Below are 9,121 nucleotides of genomic sequence, written 5' to 3'. Positions count from 1 at the left end.
GACAACATGCATTGCCAAGAGATCGACCGCTTTTCAATGAATTATTAATAAACACTTTTGTACTAAGATATCCGATTTCTATGTTTAAATGTCAGGAAAATGATTTTAACCTGCAATAACTTTCTAGTGATGTTGTTTGTTGCTTCCACTTTTCCCTGAGCTCAGTTTGAATAATAATCTCCTCACGTGTAGTACATATCATGCATTCGACACAATATACACAACTTAAACTGCTAATCATTTTACATAAAGCACTAATATTATGGATTCTACTATATATTCGGAAAATACTCGATTCTGATTGGTCAATCAGAGACTTCAAATCATGATAACCACCTCTGACTGAAAGAGCTGGTTTGACTCCCGCAACACCTCGGACGTTATTGTGTTGTACAGAAATACGTCTTCCTCATCCATTGTCAGGAGACATTCTGATATGATGTCATGTGCAACATAGATTACTCATTGCAGAGTTGTTATACGCAGCACTCAGCAATGTATATAATAATATATAAAGAATAATAGACATAGAGTTCCTTCCTTGAAATAACATTGTTAATTCATTTTTTTAACACAGCTCTCAGCAATATTCCGGCTATATGGCGGTGGTCTGTAAATAATCGAGTTTGGACACGGCAATTCAGGGATTGACATCATGAGCATCGATCTGCGCATATTGGAAACGATGACACGCATCAACCAAGTTATCGAGCCTGACCACCCGATCCCGTTAGTCGCCTTTTACGACAAGCATGGGTTACTGAAGGTCTTATCAAACCCGGATCTTCACGGGTAATATTCAATGAATGTGCTGCAGTACATTTGAGAAGAAAGAACCTGATAGAAATCGAGTTGTTTTTTAGTTTTATGGGCTACACAAAGCGTGAAATTTGGCGCTTTTTAAAGCCGACTGTGACGCCATCTTTTGCGTCGCAATGGTTACGTGACGTCATATTGGTAAAATAATGTGTGCAAATTGTGCATGGCTTATTTAATTTATTAAGATGTGTCCACGAAGGGTATAAACTTCAATGAAGATGCTTCCAACGTAGATTTCATATCTATACATTTTCTTCGAAACTGAACCTGCCAGCTGAAATATTTACAGGTATCGAATCGAATTTCGATTGACCTTCAAATTCAGTGATAGTGGACCAGACAATCCAGTGACACGGTAGTGCGTTAACTGATTTCAGGGAAACTAAAAACGAAGATGTTAATTTTGCATTACGTCTGCTGCATACAGGTGCAGAGATTCTGCTGCTTACGAGTAAAGAGAAACATTAAGAATATGTTCGTTTTGTGAAACAGTTGAGGGCAGTTTTAATGTCTCGGCACGGCATTGTATTGTATTATATTACTTTGCATAGGCACCCCGAGCATATTTGATTCGAAATTGGGATTTTCGTTGATGTAATTTTGTGACAATTGTAATTCAAATTATTCATTGTCTGCTGTTTTATGCATTCACGTGTCAATCTCGCAGCTAACAAATACCCTTATTACACAGCGTCAGTGAGTGTTATACTTGGCTCTATCTCAATAACGGACCCGTGAAGATCCGGAGTAGAATAGGTCTTCAGCAACCCATGCTTGACCCAAAAGGTGACTTGTCGTAAGAGGTGACTAACGGGATCGAATAGGCAGGTTCGCTGACTTGGTTTGATGCATATCATCGTATCCCATTTGCGTAGATCGATGCTCATGATGTCAATCACTGGATTGTCTGGTCCAGACTCGATTGTTTACAGACCACCGTCACATAGCTGGAACTATTGCTGAGATCGGTGTTAACAAAATAAAGATAAAACAATGTTATTTTTAGGAAGCATATTTATGTATATTATTCATTGATACAGTAATAGACATTCGTGGACCCGTGATGATTCCGGGGTAGAATAGGTCTTCAGCAACCCATGCTTGCCGTAACAGGCGACTATGCTTGTCGTAAAAGTCGACTAACGGGATCGGGTGGTCAGGTTCGCTGATTTGGTTGATATATGTCATCGATCCCAATTGCGTGGATCGATGCTCATGATATCAATCACTGGATTGTTTGGTCCAGACTCGATTATTTACAGACCGCCGTCATATAGCTGGAATATTGCGGAGTGCGGCGTTAAACAAAAAACAAACAAACAAAACATGCCCGATTAGGCCTGAAGTATAGACTCCCTCCAGCATGCACATCAGCACCAGCTAGTGTTGGTATTCCACTATGTTCGTAGCGTGTACAACATGGTTACACTTACAGAAGAGGCAATGCATTATCACCAAGGTTTATTTGTATCCCGTCAGCTAGTGTGAAGGAGACTAATCAACATTTATTGATCAACATTTATTGATCAACATTTATTGATCAACATTTATTGATCAAAAGCTTAGCAATGTGTTGCGCGTTATACATGAAGCTAGTCCAAGCGTTATCGTGTTAAATGTGCACCAAGAAGAAACAGCGTATATATTTGTTCAAGAACAAAACAAGAGAGAGTTGTCCAGACATCACTGTCGAAACCATGATCGTTCATGAAGCTTCATTAGGGGCGGTCGGGTAGCCTAGTGGTTAAAGCTTTCGCTCGTCACGCTGAAGACCCGAGTTCGATTCCCGACATGGGTACAATGTGTGAAGCCCATTTCTGGTGTCCCCCGCCGTGATATTGCTGGAATATTGCTTAAAGCGGCGTAAAACCATATTCACTCACTCACTATAGCTTCATTATCGTAATCAATGAACATTTGTCAAAGCGTTTAGTCAGTAAACAAAGATAAAGCTTGACGCGGGCTGTATTCCCTTCACCGAGCATGAACTGTGCTGATCATAGACAAAACCCTTTACAAAGTCTTAAGAAACCTCCGCTGATAGCAAAGTCCATTGTACGATTCCGACTATTTCCAACTGTGTACATGAATCACATGAAAAGGTGAAGCTATCCCGTTCCTCCTATCGCACCCATCACAACCACACACAAGGGGAAGTCAATTAAGTAAGGATAAGATATAAGGATGGATAACTTCTTTATTACAATTAGGAGCGACGTTTCGGTATGAGTGATATGCAGAAGTTGTTCGTTCACCAATTCTGTTTCTTCTTCTTCAGTATGTACATTCGACCAACATTCCGCACCGACTTAACGCACTCTGAAAGACATTCAACAGGTGCTTCTTCTCTTTTGGCCCATTCGTTGGCACATGCTTCCACAGCATCCATGATGATTTTAAAAGTTTTGATTCCAACTGGTAGCAGGCTGTTCACCATATGTCGGTAGTATGAAGAGTCTTGGCAGACACACGCAATGAGATGAGATGCCAAGTCCACGTTCTTCAACACCGTCCTATTAATGAATTAAATTGACAATCTTATAACGAAAGTACAAGAATTTGTGATATGATTTTTCTCTTATTGTACAAAGACTTAAAATATTTGCGCCACTTCTATGGTGTGTGCCTTCCCTATCCAAAACATTAAGTACATTTAGTCCAATCGTGATAATAATTTAGAATCAGATGTTTATCGTTATTGACAATGACACGGTAAAAAGTCCTCCACAGCAGAAATGATGTCATCATCATTTGCTTAAGCTTGCCAAGCAGTTCATTCACCAAGTATGGGAAGAGCTAGAAATCTGACGGTGCCAAATCTGCTGAATACGGAGGATATTCAAGTTGTTTTCTGACTGGTGAACCCAAGACTTATCCATGTTAACCAATCATTCAACAAAACCCGCTGGATCTGCTTCAAAGCGATGTAACTTCTCACGAGAGACGATAAGGGATTCTGATCTGGAGTCAGAATGCGTCCATGCAAAAATAATGCACGTGCAGGTACATATGTTTCCGTCTTGCCGGATGGGAAATCCCGCACGGTGGCAGTTTACAGTAGAAACCTTGCAACATATCACAAGGAAATCCTGAACATATTCCAAGGAAGCAAGTATACTTACACAGTAACATCGTAATTGCATTAGCGTGCGTTTAAAGAATGAAATAGGCAATTCGAACTGTCATTATGATTTGCTTCACTGTTTTAATATTTAGATGCTCAGAAAACATGCTGAAATTACCCCATTCTTTTTAAACTAAAATCAGTTTCGCTGCGAATATTTGTTCAACAAGCAAAGTGTTCAACGGTTTTTCCCTTGTCTTCTTGATAATTCACTAGCCTCGGGATAGCATAGTCATTGCTGAACATGGTTTTTTTTCTAGGGATAAATAGTGAACTCATATGCTCATAGCCCTGTTCACAAATCATTTTGCATATATTGCAAGTTTTCAAACCGAATGAAAAAAAACCCGTCGGAAAACGGGCAATCCCCGTTCAAATGATTGCTACGTTACGACACGCTTGCAACGGACCCCAGGTCTTGTGACAACAATTTTATTCATATTCTGGTATTGTTAAAGGATAAACTGTAGCTTCAATGGCTGCACTTGGCAAATATTCATTTGTGGCGAGTCATTTAGGTTTTGCCTAGTAGCTTCCTTGTGTACAGGACCCGAACATTGAGTGCCTAACACTGTTGAACATTGATAAGTAGACGATTGTCAGCTCTCGGATAGGAATTGTTCGGAAATGAGCTGTACTGAGTTTATCAATGATGCCTTGCCTAGAGCAGCGAGTTCAAATTTAACGTCGGATCTTATTTCAGCCATATAGAAAACTGCCCACAGCATATCTAAACACAGAGAAGATTCAGTTAAATGATATGATGTCTTCAGGTGGCGAGAAGCGAGAACGTTGAGAAGTACGAACTGCGATGAGGCGATTTTGCAAGTCTTTACTTGACAATAGCCTTGTTGTCTATATCACTATGACAATAACATTCGTACCCTGATAATTGAGTTCAATGTTATGATAATCTTCAGGTGGCGAGAAGTGAGAACATTGAGAAGTAAGAATTGCAATGAGACGTTGTAGCGACTCTTTACTTGACAATAGCCTTGTTGTCTATATATCACTATGACAATAACATTCATACCCTTAACTGATGAATCTACCGACGTCACGAGACAGTCAAGGTCAAAGGCCAGATATCGAGAGGGATATGCATAGCTGCACAGCACACACTGGCCACGAGGTAAGACATCCCCACGTGACACACGTGTGGCGATCTTACGCGACATCAGTAGGTACTACAGTAGATAGTTGAGACGAGTCGAGACCCTTGTATTACGCAACACGCGGTTAACCGAATGACAAGCACATTGAGGTTACACATAATCCATAACTGTTAGGTTACGTATGACTGAACGCCGGTGTTGGTGAATTATGTAGTGTTACATGTGGATGTTGAGAGGTAAGGAATTGAAAATTAAGTATACTTGGCAACTGACAACACTGCCTTACATATTTATGCTTCTTGTCAAGAGAGACCAGTGTGATCTGATGACGTAATAAGATGCTTTATGCTTGTAAGAAGAACTAAATGAAATAAAAGCGTGAAGATTGTCTCTGAGTACAATTCTCACCATCAGCTTTCCAGTGTTGTCTTTCCAGTCTTACTCTGTAGAAGTCGTAGTTGGTGTAGAGGGAGGGGGAGGAGATGTAGAGTTCGCTAGTTGTACCATATAACTCTTATTTGTTATTAGTAATAATGACCCTTTCCATGTGTATATTCAGGTTTGACTTCATGACTCACCACTGTTTTATGGTAAACAAAATTTAAGAGATGAAGCGTCATGTGGCGTGGATTCCTTTGACAATTCCCCAACGAATCTACACGCAGACAATGAAAAGGCCAGATATATAGTGCACATGCACATGTAATGTAACTATTCGTTATATAGAGTGACGGAAGAGCGCGTGTACAGCTAGATGAGATCACACATGACGCGACGAGCTGCCATTGACTTCACAAGCAACATATGGTACGTATAACTGAAAAAAATGTTATTGAAGCGTATATGTTGGATTACATGTGATCAATATTATTAACGATTTGCATGTTTAAATGTGAAGATACCATGTATGTAGCCTCAGTGTTGCTACACGTAAGTAGTGTATGGTGATTCGGTAGTTCAAGGATACGGTGCATGAAAGTCTTAATTCGTTGTCCACCACGCTACAGGACTACATCGTGTGTTGGTGTCGGTCGTCGTCCACCACGCTACAGGACTACATCGTCTGTTGGTGTCGGTCGTTGTCCACCACGCTACAGGACTACATCGTGTCCATCATGAACCAATTTCAAATCTGAGTGGCATTAAAACAAACAAAAACATGGCATAACAACGGTTAATACCCTTTATATATTTATAGATTTATCAGATTCTGGTTCAAACTGTTGAATAAAAATATAGCGTGTGTGTGGTCTAGATTTGTTATGAATCTACATTCATGCATCATGTGTACAAGACACAAATTATATTGAGGAAACTAACAAATGTATCATGGATAACAACCGACTATACATTCTCAATGAATCAATCACATGTTAAACGTGATATGTTGGATGTCAGGTTAACGTCGTGAATCGAAATTACCCAGCCAACCGAATAATGTCCCTCTCTGGGTCACCTTGACACGTCTCGCGCTCACACATAAAATGTGATTTCGCCTTTATTACCAAGCTGTATGAACATAAAATTCAGATATGCTGTGCAAATGACATATTTCCTATGCGCCTCTACTCCCTTCCCACGTAAGTTCAGAGGTGGTCTCAACCGTTCGCACAATGCCTGTATCCAATCAGGGCATCGCATTGTGCATTTCTCCTCTCCGTGGTCGGGCAGCTGAAAAAATAGTAAAATAGTTTATAGATGTGTCTCATTGAATACAAATCATGTTCAAACTATATTCATATTCTTATCGAACACTTCTGTCACAACACCGGACTACATACACCAATGGAGAGGAAGACATTGTATTCATTGTCTTAATTGTATGGTTCCATTATGAGCCATGGGACAGAAACAGAAACATATGTATGTGATAGAGTGAGTGAGTATGGTTTTACGCCGCTTTTAGCAATATTCCAGCAACATCACGGCGGGGGACACCAGAAAAGGGGCTTCACACATTGTACCCATGTCGGGATTCGAACCCGGGTCTTCGGCGTGACAAGCGAACGCTTGAACCACTAGGCTACCCGACCGCCCCTGTATGTGATAGAACAAAATATGTCCTTCCAGACAGGTGTAGGATTACGAAAGATCGTGAACACTGCAGTGAGTATTTAAACGCCAAAAAGCTTTTAAAGAAACTTGTAAAAGAAAAAAGATTGATTATGAAATGTCTGTCTCGGAAGAACTTGTAAAGGCTGCAAAAAAGTAAAGATTGTAAATTTTGTTTTGGAAAACAATTAAAAAATATTACTATAGACGTGAGTTGGGATCCTCACCCATCACTGCTGATGATTGGTATGTCTACTTCAGATAACTTTTAAATCCGCAAGTAAAATCAAATCACTCATTTGATAAAGATGTCGCAGACCTCAGACTATGATGACTGTAGAAACTGTGATGAAGTGGTCAGTGGGGAAATATCAGACCGTGAAATAGCATATGTTATACAGCATTTGAAAAGTGGAACATCACCACATGACGGCATCCCAACAGAAGCTGTGAAGGAAGCCTCTTCTCCGTTACACTTCTATAAGCATCTTTTTAACCATATTTGGAGACAGGTCTGTTCCCGGAATCATGGAATATTGGACTTATTGTCCCATTACATAAATCGAAGGATAACGCAAATAACTAATGAGGCATTGTCATGTTAGACAATATAAGTAAAATATTCATATCAGTTATTGAATCTCGAATAAATTTATTTACAAAAGTATGTGAAGTACTTTCAAGGCAAGCAGATAAAGCAATGTATACAGCAAAGAAGTTTATTAGTGAACTTAGAAATATACCTGTTAAATCGCTGGTATTTGATGGTAAAATACAGCCAATACTGACGTACGGCGCGGAACTTTAGGGAACCTATATCGCCACATTATTGAGAAAATTCATACAAAATCATGTTAATTTGTTCTTGGCGTCGGCTGCCGGTCACCAGATAAGGCAATTATAGCAGAATGCGGAAGGTACCCGATATTTGTAAACTATCGTTGTTAGAGTTATCTCATGCTGGATACGTTTGCTCAGACAGCCAGATACACGATACTCTAGACGATGCTAGTACATGCTTCAGCGCCTTGATGACTTTGGGGATAGAAACTGGGCCTCAGCTGTTAGAAAAATTCCTTTGTAGCATGGATTTGCATACGCGTGGATATCCCAGGATGTTGGAAATAAAATAATGTTCTTAACAATGTTTAAACAACGATGTAAAGATATGTATTGTCAAGGCTGGTCAGCTGATATCAGATGTTCAAAGTCGCTACGTTATATACATGCCTAGTCCATGTGATAACTAATGCCAGAAATGTATTCAATGATTATTAGATCTTTATCTTTACGCAGACATTCCAAAGATATCGATAACTCCGATGTGTCCTTACAGCTAATATTACCAAGAAGATGATGAATACCATGTGTTTTTATTATGTCCAGTATATGAAGATATAAGTTTATATTACCTGCCTCACTATTATGATACGTATCCTTCACAAAGATAATTACAATAGCCACATTCTTCTCAGACGTGCAGGTTTTGTTAATAAGATATTTGAAAGAAGGATGATACATTGAATATTAATAAAACCCAAATGTGTACATCTATTCAGCTGCAATATCCAAGTCGTGCTCGACGACGAATTTTGCTAGAACAAAATGTCATTGTACTATTGGCCCCATGGCCACATAGGCGAAATACGTCTGTCTGTCTGTCTGTCTGTCTGATAGAGCACCGCCTGGTCCATACACGTAGTTGGGTACTGCTGGTCAATAAGTTGATATACATCATATTTACAGGTATGGTCAGTAATGCTGAAGAGTGCACTGAAAAATAATTACAACGTTACCTGATTGTGAGTATTTATTAATCACGTCTTTACAAGACTAAACGATTGTTGTAAATATGACATTTACAAGCCTAAACAACAACTGTCATATGATTGTTGTAAGTCAAACATACATGTACATACACGCATGGAGAAATGAACTTTGCGTAAATGATGTATTTTTTATATATACATGTATATAAATTGATGTGCAATTTTACAACCTATTACATTTT

Source organism: Haliotis rufescens, unplaced genomic scaffold (assembly GCF_023055435.1).
Source record: "Haliotis rufescens isolate VD_foot unplaced genomic scaffold, xgHalRufe1.0.p SCAF_9, whole genome shotgun sequence".
Lineage (NCBI taxonomy): Eukaryota > Metazoa > Mollusca > Gastropoda > Lepetellida > Haliotidae > Haliotis > Haliotis rufescens.
Note: the sequence above shows the minus strand (reverse complement) of the source record.